Below are 20,000 nucleotides of genomic sequence, written 5' to 3'. Positions count from 1 at the left end.
GATTTAATCATAAATGATTCAATATCATAAATGATTTGGGAAATGACTGATGACTTATTTCTTCAACAGTTAATCTCGCTCTCTTTATCTCAGTGTAAGAATGGCCACCATCTTAAGGTCCTTTAGGTACGACAGCACGGCGAGAATATCATCCCCGAATTTTCGTTCAGGAAAGAACCAAAAGGTCCTCGTGAAGATCTTGGGCATTTCGTCCATGACTATCCCCTTAGCCCTAGAGAAGCGAGGGTTCTCAAGTTCCTGACTATTTCCCGCCTGACTTTTCCTTCTACCAGGTCGTGAGAGTTCTCAGCGACATGGATTGCTCTGTTGTGCGTTTGAGTGCTTCGGGAGGGTAGGCGTTGATGGGGCAAGTGACACCTTTAATCTGGGTCAAGCTGAAAAAAAGATTAAAAAGGAGGGATAAAAAAAAAGACATTATAATCTTGCAATGAGGACGAATGCAGGGTCAGTAAAAGTGGATAATACATTGCATTTTGTAAATCATGTGTGTGTGCTTTAAATTTGTAGAGGGCAGAGAGAGAGAGAGAGAGAGAGAGAGAGAGAGATTTCCTTTCCTAATGGATTTCCACCATACTACAGGAGACAGAGGATGAAACAACAACTAATCAGATTGCTTTATGACAGTTGCACTATAATAATATTATAATTTTCCCCACATTTTATTTACATGGTTCATTGCTCTTTTTCTCCAGCCCTTTTAATTGTTTATTTGGCTCATTCTTATAGAAGGGAACTACGCTGGAGATCGTGATCCTTTAAAATTTTGTAAGAAGCGCTTACAATGAGTTGAATCTTCTTCAGAACTTAACTTTTCTCACCATCCATTCGTCTCTCGTTTACACACATTCCTTTAACCTTCCCTTTTTAGGAAGTCAATATATCAATCCCTTTGGAAGTTACACAGCATGCTCTTTCTTTCTTTCTTTTTCTCCAGTTCCTTTACATGTTTATTTTGCTTGTCTGTAGCCTCAGGTTTGGGTTGGGAAGAATTTTATAAAATTGTCACTTCATCCAACCATTAATATTTCCAGCTTTCTAGAAGCTGTTGTCTAAGCATTGTAATATATTTTTGTTTGAAGGGTTTCCAGTATTCTAACAATTTCATAAAAAATAGAATATGTAATTTAGAATATGTATTACTCATAACTACATACAGGAAATCCTAATTCTCTGTTAGGTAATTTTCACACTTGATGCGGTGCTAAAGAGAATAAATATTCAAGCAGATGAAGAAAAAAAACCTGCAGGAAAAATTAAATAAGACGAAGCTGAGATAATGAGGAAGAAGCGGTATGATTTGACCAAGCATTTTCAAACATATTTCTAAGTTTTTGAGGGATTCGCTTTTCTTTTTTTTTTTTTTGTTCCAGAATGTTTTTTTGGTTCTGCTTCAATTCTGGTGAAATCTTGAACTTACAGAATAGGAATTATTTGTCATCTTTCTCATTATCTAAGAATGATATCTTTGATTTTTCTGACACCTCTCTTATTTCGCCATTCATAAAGAGATATTCTTGAAATGAAAAGGCCAAATGTTACATTCCACATTATTAAGAGTATAAAAAAAAACATTTCGTCGTTATCGTTCAGATGCTTGCTTATCAGTGCTGCTGAGAGACCCCGTAAAATCATCCAACTTATCTTTAATGCTAATATAATGGAAACATCACACTCTCTCATTCTTCAGCTGAATAGAATATCTAAACAAAGCTAATATTAGGAATAGCATAAAATTGTAAAGGAGATAAATCAAAACACACTGCGTATAGATTTTCTGAAATAATAATGGAATATCACAAATAATAATAATAATAATAAATAATAATAATAATAATAATAATAATAATAATAATAATAATAATAATAATAATAATAATATGAACATGTTCATGAGAATACTTTCTCTATTCATAGTAATCATAATGCCTCAAATATCTTCTTCCCAAACTTCTGCTAAAATGTATGAAGCAAACAAACAAGCAACCAAAGAAACAAAAGTTGAAATCTGGACGCCAGAAGGGTCTCAGAATAAGCACGAGAGAGAAACAAAGAATCTCCAACTGATGTTTTATTAATGCCCGAAGTTAAAAGCCATCTTTTGGTCCCTCGAACTTCGCCATTATTAAGATGCAAGTTATTATCACCTTGAGGAGGGGAAGCTGATATGCGGAATGAAAGCAGGAGTTATAATAACTTCTGGTGGTATAATAGGTAAAGCACTAATCTCTCTCTCCTAACCAGCATGGGTTCAAATTCCACCTGAGACTGTAAATTTCAACACTCGTTTCCTTTTGAATTGAAAAGTTTTCACTGTAGTGCATTACTAATAATATTAGTGTATATACAGCGGTACTGATTAGCTACTGTGCTTGTTACTATACGAATGCAAAATAAAGTCAATAAGAAGAGTGAATAAGGTCAAGAGAAAGCCACTTTATACAACGAAATATAAGTGAGTAAATACAGAACAAGAGTTTTCGGCCTTCATTAAGGCCCTCTTCAGCTGAAGAGGACCTTATTGAAAGCTCCTATTCTGTATTTACTCATTTAAATTTTTGTATAAAGTGGCTTTCTCTTAATCATTCAAGACAAACATAAAGAATGCTTTTTCGTCACTGAAAATGTGAATTTGCTGATGACATTCGGTTCAACATGGAATTAAAACTCAATAACATTTGACTTCCAACAACAAACGAGGAAGTCAGGAAAACAACTTCTGAAAGAAAAAGAAATGTTCTCGGATAAACCCTGACGACAAAAAACGAACGAATAATGAAAGAGAAGATCCTGCTCATCTCGTATGCAAAGCCGACGAGACAAAAAGTTAAAACCAAGAGAATTTCTTAGGCTCCCACAAAGACCAAAAAAAGAACAGAAAGAATAATACGCGATACTTCTCATCATCTCGCACACAAAAATAACAAAACACCAAAGTTAAAACTCTGCGGGAGGTTTTTCATTTCCTCCAATTTCCTCCAAACAAAGAAACGAAGGAAACAGAAAAGGCCGGAGGCGAACAAACGCCCAGCGGGAGACGAAAAGGAGAACTTGAAACCGCCAAAGCGTCGAGGGGAAACTAATAAACTGTCGTAATCACACTCGGATGAGGAAAGTTCGAGTGTCACACAGAAAAAACCACCAAATAGGTTTGTTTACCGCCATCTTGGGTCAAGTTCTCTTTCGGACGGAACAGAATGCCAGGTATTTTTCTACTATGGACCATCATGTCCGCAGTTCTGCAAATAATTCAGGGTACACTAAAATTGAGGGTATTTTTATCAGCTACATGAAAGTATATAAATATATATAAGTATATATATATCCATCTATCTATCTATCTATCTATGTAATATATATATATATATATATATATATATATATATATATATATATATATATATATATTATATATATATATATACTGTCACAGGGCAGGCCAAGGTATAAGATTTTACTTTAGGGAAATACCGGTGGAACTGGCTGTACTTTATAAATGCCTTTTTTTTTTTTTTTTGGAAATGACAATTCTTCAACAGGGATCAAATGGAAGAATGCTCCTCAGGTACTTCAAAAGTGACAGCTTCCATGTGTGACGTCCGGATTCCAGAAGGTGAAGTACAAGAGGAATTAGCCATAGATCGTCACCAAGACTTCAGCATATTAGAGCAGGTTGCTGCGTCATCAGACTAGGGCGTGACACTGCTTCGTCAGGCTAACTGCCGCAATAACTGACTAAGGTGAAATGCGATTTGGTAGTTGTTTTTTTTTTATTAAACTGACTTGTGTCAGCACGGGCTCTTGCTCACCGAGCAGCCCGTAAAGATTTGGTAGGGCATACTACCACCCCATTTATATGCCCAGCTCAGGTGTAGCCGGAAGTGTATTGTCTGACATCTGTCATAACTCGGGCGACATCCTTTGGTTTCTGCCGCTAATCCTAGTAGGTACCTGAATAGGTCATTGAAACGCCAGCAGAGATGGGTATGGAGGAAAGAGTACAAAGAGGTGCTCATTGAGTTTGAGAGGGTATGGCCGTGGCCCATGGTATGGCTCGGGGACGGAGGTGCAGGTGCAATACACTGTGAGGACAAGTATTGGGTGCAAGGTCAGCTCATGGAGACAACATGTGTCAGGATGAAAACTCTAACGAATTTGAGGGGTGATCCCCTTAAATGACTTTCGTTAAATTTGACAAGGGACTTCGCACAAAGGCGGTGAGGGGGTCAAGGTCCTCTAAATTGTAATTCATTATTGACTAGGCTGGTCTCTTAATTGGATTTGGGACGGCGACGGACGTGAGGAGGGTATGAAATGTAATAAATAAAAATTGACAGGACATTAAAAATTACATTTTTAGGTTTTCATCTGCAGGATGTCGTTAAGGAACAATAGGGATAAACAATGAGCCAAAGTATCTCACAAGTCACAACAAGTGACACTTTATTTTCTTAATGAATAAGACAATATTCTGTAGGAGTTTTTTGGCCGTGCAGATTTTGAATTTGGTCAAGTTTCCCATGTGTCGCTGGAGAACAATCCGTTCTCTCTGTAAGGCATCTGTATTGGTCACACATCTAGTTAATCCAACTTTCCTTGTTAGATTGACAAAATCTAAAAGCATTAAAACACCTACAATTAACAACACTTTAAAATTACATAATAATGTAAGGCAAAAAAAATATATCATTTTGTAAATTCAGAGAACATGAAAACGAAAATTACCCATAGATCGAAACTGACACAAAAGCCACAACTTAGTAAGAAGGAATACAAACTAAACAGAAATTGTGAAATACAGTAATTGAGCAGATAGATACAGAAAAGAATATAAAATGAATATTCAAAATAATAATAATGATAACATAGTACAAAAAGTATAATGGAAAACTGACTGTTAATGTCTAAAGTTAAAGGTATCTTGGCGAGTTAACAATAAAGACTGGGAATAGTAAAGGTGAGGATGGTGTGGTTTTGGAAACTAAAATGTAAGGGAACCGAGTGTTGATGATTGTTGTTTAATATGAACGGATTCTAAAAACCGAAGGGAATAACTGTTTCCGTTTGTCCAAAAATTAGAAAATTAATATTCTCTAGCTGATAGTGGCAGGATATGGCATGGAGTCTGATGGCACTATTTTTTTTTTTTTTTTTTTTTTTTTTTTTTGCTCATAAGAGTGTCAAGCATTGTACACCATCACATAGAATACAGTAATTTTCAAATTCTTGGACAAAGAAAATCAATTATTCCCTTCCATTATTCGAGTCCTCCATATTAAATACAATTACCAACACTCGATAGCCAAACTACCTCAGCTCCATACATTGCAATCTTTTTCAAAACCACACCACTTTACCCTCTATCATTTTCACTTTCTACTGTTACCTCTTTACGGGCTTAAGATTATGGCCCAGGCAGTGATCCTGGTTATCCAAGAGGACCTTCTCACGTTCTACTTGTTAAAGCCTAGAAGAGACAGGGTACCCCTTTCTGGCCCATGTACGATCTACCCATTTCAAATTGGGTATTTAAGAATAAACTTATTTATATATGCATATCATTTGGTAACTGGCATTAACTTTTCTAATAAGTTAATACCAGTTATATTATTATTGCAAATTTTTATTAAAATTTTTACTAAGAATCATGTTGGCATTGGGCTGATTTGGATTGCAAGTACAGTACCTGTACCCACCCCCAGTTAGGAATTCGTTAAAATGAATAAAAAAATTTCCTGTGAGAGAGAGAGAGAGAGAGACAGAGAGAGAGAGACAGGCAGAGAGAGAGAGCAGCCTTCAAAAATTAAACTGGCCCATTTTTGGCACAATGGACTCTGCAGACTTGGAGGCGAACTACCAAATATTATGTATACAAAAATAAAGTAGACAAAATTGCCCAGTTTGAAATGGGTACGCACATTGGCCAGAAAGGATCCCCTTTTTTATGCCAGGCTTCTCTGGAAGAACAAGTGCAGGTCCCCTTGGATAACCAGGATCCTTGGACTTCACAATTAATTAAGTCATCAACCACTGCTTTCACACGAATTCTGAACATTTTATACATTTAGTTATGTTATATGCTGAATGGCTCGAAGTAATATTAACATTCTCCAGTGACAGGTTTGTAGTTTTAATGGCAATTGGTAGAACTACTATACTGGTTGACAACTACATAAAACGCTGAAGAGAAGTCTATGAAATTTAACACATTTGGGGATAACATTAATGAATATCTCTCTACGTATCTACGTATAGGAAATCTTTCTGGCTGTGTGTGCAGGCGAATTCTCTGGCTATATAAACATACTGGCCACTATTAACATACCAGTCCTGTGATGTTAGCGATGTCATAACTAGTCGTATTTATGCTTAATCATGCTTAATTAAAGTATATTTGGATGTGAACCGTACCAACAAAAGCTATCGGCACTGTTGACCGCATTAAAAGAATTTTATTGCAGGGTTAAGGATCTGCACTAGTAATAGAGCTGTTACAAGTATACGGCCAGCGTACGTATCCCTTAAATAGTCACCATAAATGAACGAGTCCGTGTCCGTTGTCCCCCCCCCCCCCCCCCCCCCCCCCCCCCGCCCCCCACTCACAAATTACACACACACACACACACGCACAAAAAGCTCTCTCTCTCTCTCTCTCTCTCTTACATATATTACATATAACTATACTTGCACTATTGAAACATTAATTTTACTACCACTACAAATACAGTTTTATCTTTTTTACGGAAACATTTTTTTGGGGGGTGGGGAGGGGGGAGACTGCGTTAAATTGGAGGCAATTTCAGACAAAGATTAGAATGGGGTTATTCAATCAATTAAACGCAGTCACGAGAGTTAAAAAGTTACACAGATAATGAAATAATGGCATCATTGAATGGGAATGTTACATAGGGAAGGAGGAAATGAGACTGATCATGGTAATTAAATAGAGCTGTAGATATAAATACGGAGTGATCAAAGGCATTAGAAAGACAGAAGGAAAGATACTGATCGATCCTAGATAGAGAGTGAGAGCACTGACATTTTGCTGGAAGGAAAATGAACGGCAGCCGAACGAGGACGAACCGCAGAGCGTGAATCGGCCTTAATTCTACGAGAATTGACCACTTCCTCTGGGGAATTGCTTAGGAATTGCTGATACCTTCTTCCACTGCCGATTCTTATTTGTCTACGCAATGACCGCCAAACTTAAGAAATATTCAAAATTGTTTTTCTCCATAAGACCTTCGATCTAACTCGCAACGGTGTTTGTCAGATGATCTAGAATTATACTATATAATAAGGTTTAGTTTTGGAGCTCTATTTGACAACCACGGTGATAACTATAATCAACATAATCATCTCCATTACAGTATTATTAACCATTTTGCTCATTTGGTTTTCATTTAATATTTCTACTCTTTTTTTTTCTATTTTCAATTCATTTTGCTACTTGAATTTTAGTCTTGTTGTTGGTATTATTCTTCACATAGACCATAATCATATTAAACTACAACTAAGATGGTAGTGGTTTATACAGATAAAATAATTTTCTTATAGCATCTTATTTACTACTTTTCTATGAATAAAAATTTACTATAAAAGAGGCAGAGAGAGAGAGAGAGAGAGAGAGAGAGAGAGAGAGAGAACAGAGAGAGAGAGAGAGAGAGAGGAAAGAGGAGGAGGAGAGAGACGAGAGATGAGAGAGAGAGAGAGCGAGAGAGAAGAGCAGATAGAGAGAGAGAGAGAGAGAGAGAGAAGAGAGAGAGGTTGACTTTCCATTGTCTGACACATCTTAAAGAGATCTATACTACTGTTTAATGAACATCTGACCGTCAATCTTTTGGCACTATATATATATTTTTTAAACTTAAAAACCAACCTTTTGAAATGTCATTTAAATTACCAGAGAGAGAGAGAGAGAGAGAGAGAGAGAGAGAGAGAGAGAGAGAGAGAGAGATTAGATTACCACTTGACATCGTCTACCTGTTGCTTCTTCATTCATCAAATATGAAGCCTCAACTCTCACATGAACAACTGAAACTCGGGTTCACATAAAAACCGGTGGTGTTTGCTAACAAGCAAAGGACTGTTTGTCAAAGCGCAAAGCAGCACTTGGTTAAGGCTCCTTGAATGTTTACATCATCACACTCAGGAGCCTTTTGATATAATAACAGCGATGACTCGCTTATGTTCATGGCTGTGAAATCTGCTTTCATACTCCTAATTTATTTGATACGGCTTTCAACTGGATGAAGAGCGACTCTAACAAATATAACAATATTAATATTAATGGACATCACATTTCTTATGCTAATCATTCTAATGTAAATGTGAAGGTAATTTGTTCGACATATGAAATAGTGGATATGTAAAACCTTTAATCTCCTAGATATTTTCACTAACGAGTCACTATATAATAGGAACTGTAATCGAGCCAGCTATTTTCATTTCCAGCAGAATAAATCATTATACAGTTCTGTTGTAATCGCGTTTCTCACCCAAAATATTACGGCGACTCGATATAAGAATAATTCTACAAAGGAACAACGTTCAGGGGTTTAAAAGGTTTTGCGCCTAATGAGTGCTAGAAGCAAGGAACAGAACATTAAAATGTCCTTAAGAACGAACAAATACACAAGCGATCAGGTTTTGCGTCTAATGAGTGCTACAAGCAAGGAACAGGACATTAAAATGTCCTTAAGAACGAACAAATACACAAACGATCAGTGTATAGACTTCCCGTTTTAGCCTATGAAAAATCGTTTCGTGAACAATTACGTTAATTTGATCATGGCAACATATTAGATACTTAATTACAAGTGGAAAATAAATAATCTATCTTCATTAATAATGAATATAAAATTTTATGCACTTACCTAATTCTTTTTAAATAATTTATGTGCTTCGACTTGTGAGTGAGTGAGTGTGCAAAAGTGATTTTAATCTAATTTCAGTCGTTTTTTGCAATTCTAATTTTACTTGATTCGACTGTATGCTTATATGCAAGGGATAAACAAAATCATGGCAAGAAATAGGAACAATATAATGGTTTACATATGTTTTCAGTTGCTGAAAATATACGTAAAGTTACAAATTGCGGGAAGCATACTACAACTTCTCCAAGTTCCCAACTACATTTACGGAAGAGTTACGTCAATGTGAAGAAATCATTTTTACCTCACCCCGGAAAATCTTGCTCCTTTGCTTAAGGTGTTGCTATGCAGTGGTTCATTCCTAGAAAGAGTAGTTACACGTATTCACCTTTTATTCTCTTTTTCTTTCTTATCTTTTAATACATTCTTTTGACGCGGAATTAACAATTGGAATCCGCCGTGGCGAAAGGTCAGAGTTCATGCATCTGTCGCGTACCGCAGCCCTTAAAAACTATTGGATTGGGAAGAACTTTGTAAATTACAATTCTTGTAAATTGTCATGATGATGATGATGATTATTATTACTGGTGTCAAATGCATTTTATCCATACACACACACATACGTATATACGTATATTTTCCTGCCGACTGAAAATCTGCCAAGCGTACGGAACTTGAGAAATGAAGTGGCACTTCTCTTACTAGACCGCATTTCCTACTTCATGTCTAATGGAGATGATGATGGAGAGTACTTAAAAGACAGAATATTAATGAATAAGAGTACCAACTTTAATTTCCTAAACGCATTATCAGTGATTCAACTAATCTCATGATAAAGCTACAAAGATTTGTGTATATATATAAGTAGTCATAAAAATCTGTCATGAAATCGAAATTATTTTGGTAGTCTTTCGGCACTTCCGTTCAGTGCATCTGTTTCAAAATATTAATATGCATAAGGACTTTGGCTTGGGTAGCATAGAATAACTAGAAGCATCCACGGAATGAGAAGTACAACTTAGGCGTTGACCGGATGTGTTAATCTACTCTGGCGTCACAATGACTAAAAACACTAAGGAAGGGGAGAGAAAAAAAAAGTAGAGCAGCAGAGAAATGATGAGCAGACCCACGGAATGTTTACCATTAACTTCATTGTATAGCAAAAAAGAAGAAAAAAAATTATCGATACCAGAAGAATTCTGCTTGGTAGCAAAACAACAGCAATGCAAAATGGGGGTTGCCATAAATTCACAGCCTTTACATGTACCCCAAGAAGTGTTTACTCTGAGTAAAATGAAATCAAATTTGAATAAGAATGAAGAGAGTCATGCGCAAAATAATCACCGAAAATCAATGCTATTTAATGTCCAAGAGATTAATTCTTAACACTGTTTCATTTATTAAGTTCTTTACCTACCTCCTAAAAATGGAAAACGAAAAAACTAATACGGAAGTGGTCTAAAATTAAGAAAGGCCCCTTAGCACAAATTATGTTAAAAAAAAAAACTACTGACCTACGTGTATTCCACAGTTTGAGGTCTTTTATTCTTTAGAATAAAAAATAATTGGATATCTGCAATGCAAAAACTCTTATAACTGTTAAATTCCAGGAAAACTGGGATATCTGAGAAAATCCTTATGAGTGCTCTTATCCCATGGACAACTTTAAGGTCATTAATAAAGGCACCTCTGGCACCAAGGTCCGCATTGCTGAACCGCTTTTTGTCTACTGGAACACAAGTACAGTCAAAATTCTTTAAGAGACGTTACACATACTTAGGTCTATTCCAGATACGTACAGAATTATATCTCTCAAAGTATCATCTATATATTTAGCAATATATACTATACATATTATATATATATATATATATATATATATATATATATATATATATATATATATATATATATATATGTGTGTGTGCGTGTGTAAGGAAAAATAAACGAAGGAGGTCTGCAAGATCTTTCGACTTTAAAACTCCTTTACTGAGCAGATACTGACATAAATACGAGAAAAGACAATACAAGAAGATTCGTATAACTGACAGATAGGGATTATAAAGAGATTAGTACCTAGAATCCGCCACACCTGGAAGATAAGAAAACCTTCCAGACAAGCATAAACAATGGGTGCAATTAAAGGTTTAAGACAATCATCTCAGATACAATTTCCAGACAATTAAAGGATTATAGGTGACAGCTATTCAAAACTTGGTAAACAAAACCATATTCACAATACATGACAGACATACATTACAACAAAATTAATAACTCTAAGGCAACTAATTTTTATTTAAGTCAGTAATTATATCTTTGAGGTCATTCTTAAACATGTTACAGATACAAGGGTCTAAATGAAAAAGGCCACGACTAACATTGAAATCCTTCGTGGCATTTATCTTTATTTATGGATTTATCACATTCCTAACTTTCGTGATTCAGTTATACATATATATATATGTATGCATATACTTATATATATATATATATATATATATATATATGCATATATATATATATATATATATATTTATATATATTCACATATGTATATATACATATGTATGTATATATATGTATATACATACACGTGTAAATAAGCAAACCTTATGGGTAGAATTCCTTATCTTTACAGGTATCACTGGCCTGCATGGCAACACCGACATTTATACTGTGTAATTTCCAATTATTTTTGCTGAGTACGGCTCATTTCTTATTCCCCTTACCTAACTCAGCTTGGAAACTGCACGTGCTTATTATAAAATGCAAGGGTAGTCTTTATAGATAGGTATGATATAAGACATTTTTATTAGCTTTTATAGGTAGGAATGATATAAGCTATTTTTCTTTATCTAGCTTAAATGAGTCGTATAGTCTTACATTCTTAACAGGTGTTGGATTCATGTTATCATTTTCATCTCACAAACACGTCTCAAATTAGCTCATATTAATCAGTTACATATACAAATGTTACACGAGTAACAGTGGGCATTTAATAGAATCAATCAAATTATACAATTTACTTCTTATTTCTAAGGTTTAGTTAAAAATGTACAATGCAGATGACAAAGGCAAGAATGACTATTTTTCAAAAATACATAAGAGATAAAAAAATAACCGGATGCCCATTTTGGCAATTATCTAAATCAGAAAAACCTAAATTTCATTAACGAAACTGAAGCTTTCTATATTTTCAAGAAAAATGTTGAGAGTGTCTCAATATTAGCTGTCGTGAAAAAGTTGTCTATGGGAACATATACAACACAGACCCAGGATGGCTAGACACCTTGCCTACGAGAGTTTTACCTTATTTTTATCGTCTCTAACCCTAGAGGGCTTAGGGTCACCCCCAGGATAAGGTACAAATCTATTTCCATATTTCATACAACGCTGCGTGGTGATCTCTGTTGCATTCACTCAGATGGGGTAATCTGAGATAAAAGCATTCACCTGGGTCCCTGGTTGGTCAGAGAGTTGGATAAAGCATTAGTATGCAATGTGCGTGGCCTGCCCAGGTAATTCTTTAGGTGGTTAAGTTCCATTTTGTGTAATAACTTTGTGACCTGTTTGGTAGTGGCCATATCTCTCACTCGACAGGTAGCCGTTTCGATCCTGGCGCGAGGTAAACCTTTATATTTAACATTTGACCACGTGTTGAGTTACGAACACACACACACACACACACATATATATATATATATATATATATATATATATATATATATATAATACACACACACACACACACACACACACACACATATATATATATATATATATATATATATATATATATATATATATAAAGAAAACGAATATAAAAGGGGCCGAAGGGACGCTACAAACACTCTTTAGCAAGCAATGCTTACAAGAACGGCGTGATGTGTATTCGATGGAACTAAGCCCCTTTTTGCCTTAATTAGGGGCATAGATTAAATTTTAGCGAAACTGTTACTTCTTCATGGTATAAAAGCTGTCTGCCTATGACTGGACATGTGAAAACTAATAAAAAATTTTAAATGTGTTTCCCCAAAGGCTATATACCTAACGTGATAAAGTATCCATGGAACTTCCTGAGCAAAAAAGTATGACTATATATTCATATATACATGTATATATATCCTTAAACCTTTCAGGGGTAAAAGTAAGAGACTTGGTGTAGGTCCTGACTGGTTTTTACTATTTCTAAGCCACTGGTTGGTTGGTAGGTTGGTTGGTTTTATAAAGTTTAGGTGTAACACCAAGCACTAGGGCAGCAAAGGCCATTCTAAGCCACTGATGAAGGATTATCATATAGTATGTAAACAAAGCAGCTGACTCTATCACTAATGATTTTGATCGCCCCTCCCATTGGACACTTGTCAGGTGCGAAATACTATACTCTGTTTTTTTCCATCTGTCCACCCGCCTGTGGTGTTTGCGTATGGTAACACTGCGTCCCGGGCTTTAGATAGTTACGCTATGTGTAAGTTTTTAGGTTAAATAAAAGAAAAGGTTATCTGGGTGTACATTTACAACTGAAAAGTGTTTTAATAATTTACTGTATGCGAATTACACCGTTAATATTCGAAATAGGATATTGTTATAATTGCTGAATGTAACTATCTAAAGCCCGGGACGTAGTGTTACCATACGCAAACACCACAGGCGGGTGACAGATGGAAAAAAACAGAGTATAGTCTCCATCGGTTGGTATGTTTGTCCAAAGCAGGTGTGTTGTGATTTCTACCGCTATACATCAGCCGTTCTTCAGTGAGTTAGAAATAAAGTCAAAATCGGTCAGTAAAACACCCAGACCACTACTTTATTTTAAACACTGATGGTGATGCAACGTATTAATGTTATAATTATATATATATATATATATATATATATATATATATATATATATATATATATATATATATATATATACTATATAATATATTTATACACATATATATAAATATATATATATATATATATATATATATATATATATATATATATATATATATATATATATATAAAGGTATTACTGTTTTTTGTCTAAGGTTATAAACCAAGTCATTATTGCATTCACTTAAGTGAACTTAGCTTTTAGATGGTCAACGAAGTTGACCATCTAAGGGAAGTTGTTGTTAACTGTTATCATATCTTTATCCTTGAGTTTACACAGAAAAATGTTATATAAACAAAATGAATATTTACCTGTGAAACTAAGCACAAGCAGTGATTGCATTCCTTTGTGTAAATAACATCATTGTTCTCGAAGCAATCGTAATTGAGTCTTCCTGCACTACAGCATCAGCTTCACTCTAATTTACTTTCTATCCGATTGAGGCCGGATTTTACTGGCTTGTGCCAGATCAAGAACTGTACAGGCCCCATACACTGAATGACTGTCTGAACGATTGTCGTTATCGACACACACACACACGCGCACACACACTAGTCATACAGTATGAAAGATCTCCGCACCGATTTCAGTCTAAACAAAGATTTTGTCTGGAGAAGACATGGCATCATCTTTAGAAGAGACGCGCACGATAGCGTTATATCGGGAGACAAACCCCTACATTGAACGATCTGTGTACGACAGACTTAAGTCGCAAGCCAGCAACCTGTTCGTGACAGATTCCCGCTGAGATCGTTCAGACACGAAGCTCCGCCCACTTTTGCATTCAGACAAGCCCATACACATTGTTTTTGCGAACGATGTAGACAGTCGTTCAGACAATCGTCCAGTGTATGGGGGCCGTAAGTGTTTTCTGTAGTCTTTCGTTAGTTTTTCCAAGTCTTCCATCGTCATCTGGACATTCTTGAAATCGCGGAGTAACACATCATTTTTCGACTGTAGATTTCACAGACCACCCTCCAAAAGAAGATTCTTCTCGTCCTTACTGGTGGGCCAGCCTCGCCATCTCTTCCAGCCGGTGGTCTTTCGCTTGCAGTAAATTGTCCACCTGACTGAGCTTCATTTCTTTCTCTTGTAGCTGACATTGGAGGGCGCCATTTTCTCTCGACAGCTTTCCAACTTATTCCTGCAGCTCTCGAATGTTGAACTGGAGGTTTTCCTTCTCAGCCTTACTGTGACTGAGGTCGCTTTCTAGTTCTCGGATTCGTTTAGTCATCTGCATCCTCTCTTCTCCCATATCACTCAATTCCGTCTCCAGCTGACCTGCTACTTCCTCTCGTTGACGAAATTGACAACTGAGTTTCGCCAAATGAGCACTTTTTGAGCAGTCAAGCTCATTACTTTGTTGTTCAGTTACTTCAGTATATCACTCACCTCTTGTACAGTGGTGCTCAAATCTCATGCGACATAATTCTTTTTGTATCGTCCAGTTCTCAGACTCAATGTGACGTTGCCAAGTAGTGTTAAACTTTTTTTTTCTAATGTCATACATGTCTTAGAAAAGTTTATGAATTCACAGCTAGCCTTATTTTCCTTATGGTTATATAAATATGATCCCTTTTATGCATTGGTATAATTCGTAATCTGTGCCATCAATGAAAGCACTTAACGGTGCCATCAATGAAGGCACTTAACATGCTCCTCCGACTGGTTAACATAACCACGTCTGCTGCATTTTCAAAGTAGGAATATGAATTAAGAAAAGTTTTCTTTGAGCGTTGAAGGTTTCGGCTGTGTTCAAACTGCCTGTATGTTGCAAAATGTTTTATAGGCCTAAAAAAATAATCTAAGCCTTTTGAGATGTAATTTGTTACTAATGAGTTTATTTGTAGAGATTACCTCTTCTTTGACGAATATAATAGGAATATGAATTACAACCAGTTTTCTTTGAATGTTGAAGTTTTAGGCTGTATTTAAACTGCCTGTATGTTGCAAAATGATTTATAGGCCTAAAAGAATAATCTAAGCCTTCGGAGATGTAATCTGTTACTAATGTTTTTATTTATAGAGATTACCTGTTCTTTGAGGAATAAAAGGTGATGATGATTTTGATTATGTGGAGAAGATGGCTATTAATCGAAATATCATACGTATTAATATCAAGGTGCATAGACACTTGTTTTTCAACTGGTTTAAAATTTTCTTAAAAAGTCCTTCTGCTCGCTTTTGGTGTTTAATTTATTTTATCATAAGGTAAATTGAAGTGCAAGAATGTGTAGAAACCTCATTTGCTTTCTGGCCAGAAATTGTTAGTTGAGAGATGTGAATGTTAAGTGTAAAGTAAAGAAATCTAACACCTAGGCCTAGGAACAATATTTTGGCTTTGACACAAGAATAATTGCATGGGCGAATATTTGCTAGTGTGGAATCATTATTGTATTTAAGAAATATAACAAATAATTATATATGAAAATCCAAATATTCATCTAACACATAATGTAAATATGTTCAAGATTATTTCATTGTCGCTACTCATTGTAGACCTACTTATGTTACACCAGGTGGTGGTTGTTGCACCGACACTAATGGTTGGTGTGTCACACACGCTCCCCTCACACGTTGATATCGGTGGGCGCATTCTACTTTTGTATATACATATTTACATTTTTTCAGAGTTGAGGTGTAAAAGCAATCAAATAGTGCTATTTCAAATTTAATGCTTGCTTTGGAAGCATTATTAATGTTATGATTTTTTTTTTTTTAGTTTTTATTTAACATTTAAACTGGGGTTTGATCACGACTTCGTTTTGGCCAAAAGCCTCAGAAATGTGTGAACGAAAGATTTGAAAATGTTTCATAAGAGTTTTTTTGCGAAATTTGGCTACAGTGATATTTTCTTACAGTTTTGAAATATATGACAGATTGCACTCTTATGAAACATATTATGGACGTATTGTATGCAATAATCGCGTTTTCACATAAAAATGATAGATAAATATGGAGCATGCTATGTTGCCAGTTAGTGAATTTTGAACGAAATCCTATGGAATCATGTCGCATGAGATTTGAGCATCACTGTACAACGGCAGCGTTCTTAGTCAGTCGGTTTTTTTCTGCTTTCATCCTCGTTATCTAATCTTCCCGCATAGTATTTCGTGCATTTTTCTGAGCGACCATCTCATTCTGCTTTTCGTTTCCGAGCAAAAGGATCTTTTCTTCCAAGACTTTTTGTTCCATCTTCTGCTTGTTAAACCGTCCTCTGCACAACCTCATCTCCGTTCTTTCTCCAGTTCTACTCTCCGCATCTCCTTTTCTTCCTTATTTCTGTTTTCTTGAAGATTATTCTTAAGATCATGAACTCTTTTGGTTTAACAAGCGGAAGATGGAACAAAAAGTCTTGGAAGAAAAGATCCTTTTGTTACTCGTGTAACATTTGTATATGTAACTGATTAATATGAGCTAATTTGAGACGTGTTTGTGAGATGAAAATGATAACATGAATCCATCACCTGTTAATAATGTAAGACTATACGACTCATTTAAGCTAGATAAAGAAAAATAGCTTATATCATCCCACCTATAAAAGATAAATATGATAGGGATGTGAATATAAGCTGAAGACTGGGTTCCGTCGGTAAAGAATCTGAAAAGGATCGGCTACGACCAGCAGCGCTTCATTTGCTCCCAGATGCGGTAGAGTAAGGGTGCGTTGCACGCCCCGAAAGAGCGCTGCCAGACGCACGATCCATGGCTAACTTTAATCTTAAATAAAATAAAGACTACTGAAGCTAGAGGGTTGCAATTTGGTGTGTTTGATGATTGGAGAGTGGATGATCAAAGCCGGCACAATAGTTTTCTTTTACAGAAAACTATAAAGGTCGGGATTAAAAGTTATATTTAATTATGTGAAAACCATAACGACGAGTCTCCCTGGTTGTATGAATTTTTATGGATTTGGTGATGCATAAAATGAAAAAAGTTTGGGATTTTTCTAGGAAAAATTCGTGAAATTATGAAAAATACAGAAAGATAAATGTGATAGGGATGTGAATATAAGCTGAAGACTGGGTTCCGTCGGTAAAGAATTTGAAAAGGATCTACAACTTCTTTTGCCTTCCCTCGGCTAGGTGCGCTTTTGTGAAGTTGAATCCGTCAAAAATGGACACAAGTCTGGAAACTGCCTTTGGAATGAAGACTGTGCTTTTGGTTGCTGTTTTTGGATTGGCTAACGCTGTAAAGGCAACATACTGGACATCATTAACAAGCAGACAATCGATGATGATGATTGCAATGGAAAAATTTAAGCATTGCAGGGAGAAGTTCGTCACGAAAGGGAAAAGAGGAAGAAACTGACGCTGCTGAATGTCCATTTTGACGGATTCAACTGCACAAAAGCGCACCTTGCCGAGGGAAGGCAAAAGAAGTTGTAGAATCTACAACTTCTTTTGCCAGATTTTCAAGCTACTAAAGTTGCCAATGATTGCTAGAAAAGTTGCCAAAAAGTTGCCAACCTCCCTTTTCCACTAATAACCCTTGATTAATTTAGCCAAAAACATCCTTCCTTAATGCATTTTCTCTAGTTACTGTGCATTTGCCATAAAATGAGAGAAACTTGAATTTCACAAGGTATCATAAATCGTTGTGTTGAAATTTTGTACTGATACAAATAGTAGTTTTCGATTTGCATTTATTATCTCAGTAAGGGGTGTCATTTAGGGGGGGGCAACTGTCCCCCCCCCTTCACGCCCCAAGCCCCAATAAGTAACAACAGCTGATTTTCCAGTATTCCTGCCAAAATTCAAATGTGTTATCACATTAAGTTTACCTATCTATCTATTAGCTACCAGTGAGGATGAGATAAATAAACAGTAGTGGGAGTCTATGGATTTTGTTGAAATACCTTTTGTGTCAATGACAGGGCTTAGGCCTACACGTCAAATTCTTATATTTTGAGGCAATGACAGGGCATAGGCCTACACGTCAAATTCTTATATTTTGAGGCAATGACAGGGCTTAGGCCTACACGTCAAATTCTTATATTTTGAGGCAATGACAGGGCATAAGCCTACACATCAAATTCTTATATTTTGAGAAAATGACAGGGCATAAGCCTACACGTGAAATTCACATATTTTGAGCCAATGATAGGGCATAACCCTACACGCCAAATTCATTATATTTTGAGGCAATGACGGGATAGGCCTACACATCAAATTCTTATATTTTGAGGCAATGTCAAGGCATAGACCTACACATAAAATTCTTATATTTTGAGACAATGTCAAGGCATAGACCTATACATAAAATTCTTATATTTTGAGACAATGACAGGGCATGGGCCTACACGTCAATTTCTTATTGCAAATGGTTTTCTAACCGTATCTGTTGGAAATAGGGTAGTCTATCTTGTTATTAATATAGTAGTTTCAAGTTGAAAACTTTCAACTCCACGATATATAATGTATAAGTATACAGTGGAATGTACACTTATAAAGAAGATTACATACACACATATGCGTGGATGGCCAATCTTAGGACTGTCTCAGCCTTACACCAACTATCAAACTGCTTTCAATGAACTATACTGAAAAAGATATTTACTAAAGGGATAAATTATATTGCTGTGACGAGTAAATATAAGGCTGCTGTAGTGTTTCTATGAGAATGAAGGCTATGGTAGGAAGGCATCATAAGATTAGAATTCAGAAAAAATGTATGACAGCTGAAAGTTATGTATGAGATGATCCAAACCAGTCTGCGACTGCGAGTAGCCCATGATTCATTTGGTTTTGGGGCATTCTTATTGAGTCAGTCTCTCTCTCTGCTCTCTCTCTCTCTCTCTCTCTCATCTCTCTCTCTCTTCTCTCTCTTTGTTGTTAGGAGAATATTCTAGCGCAGACAATATTCATAAAGATCTCGATTACTTTTGATTGAAGCATTACTAAATTTCAGTTAAGAGTAGGCGGATAATTCTTTGCGCCAATATTTTATGAATAGGCCTATGTTTATTCTGCAATGTTAGGATACCATATGAAAATTTTGGAAGACACTACAAGCACTATAACAGCAGCAACAAAAACAAGAATAAACACAAGAACCAAAATAAAACAGTTGAATATAAGATAGGCCTATAATTCAAAACGTCCATAAGATGCGTAAACCGACAAAAAGGCATACTCCCTTATCGGTCTACGTAACTTCCCTCAAAGGTTCAGAATCTCATTATGATATAAGTGATCCTAACCTGGTGAAACTCGAGGATGATGATG

The 20,000-nt window shown here is 35.8% G+C and overlaps 1 protein-coding gene across 1 annotated transcript in view; it reads right to left on the bottom strand.

Moving 5' to 3' along the window:
* Positions 1–20,000, bottom strand: part of LOC135217691 (serine-rich adhesin for platelets-like) — a 486,754-nt gene that overhangs the window by 349,814 nt on the left and 116,940 nt on the right. The window lies entirely within an intron of this gene.

Source organism: Macrobrachium nipponense, chromosome 7, assembly GCF_015104395.2.
Source record: "Macrobrachium nipponense isolate FS-2020 chromosome 7, ASM1510439v2, whole genome shotgun sequence".
NCBI lineage: Eukaryota > Metazoa > Arthropoda > Malacostraca > Decapoda > Palaemonidae > Macrobrachium > Macrobrachium nipponense.
This window is presented reverse-complemented; position numbering and strand designations above follow the sequence as displayed.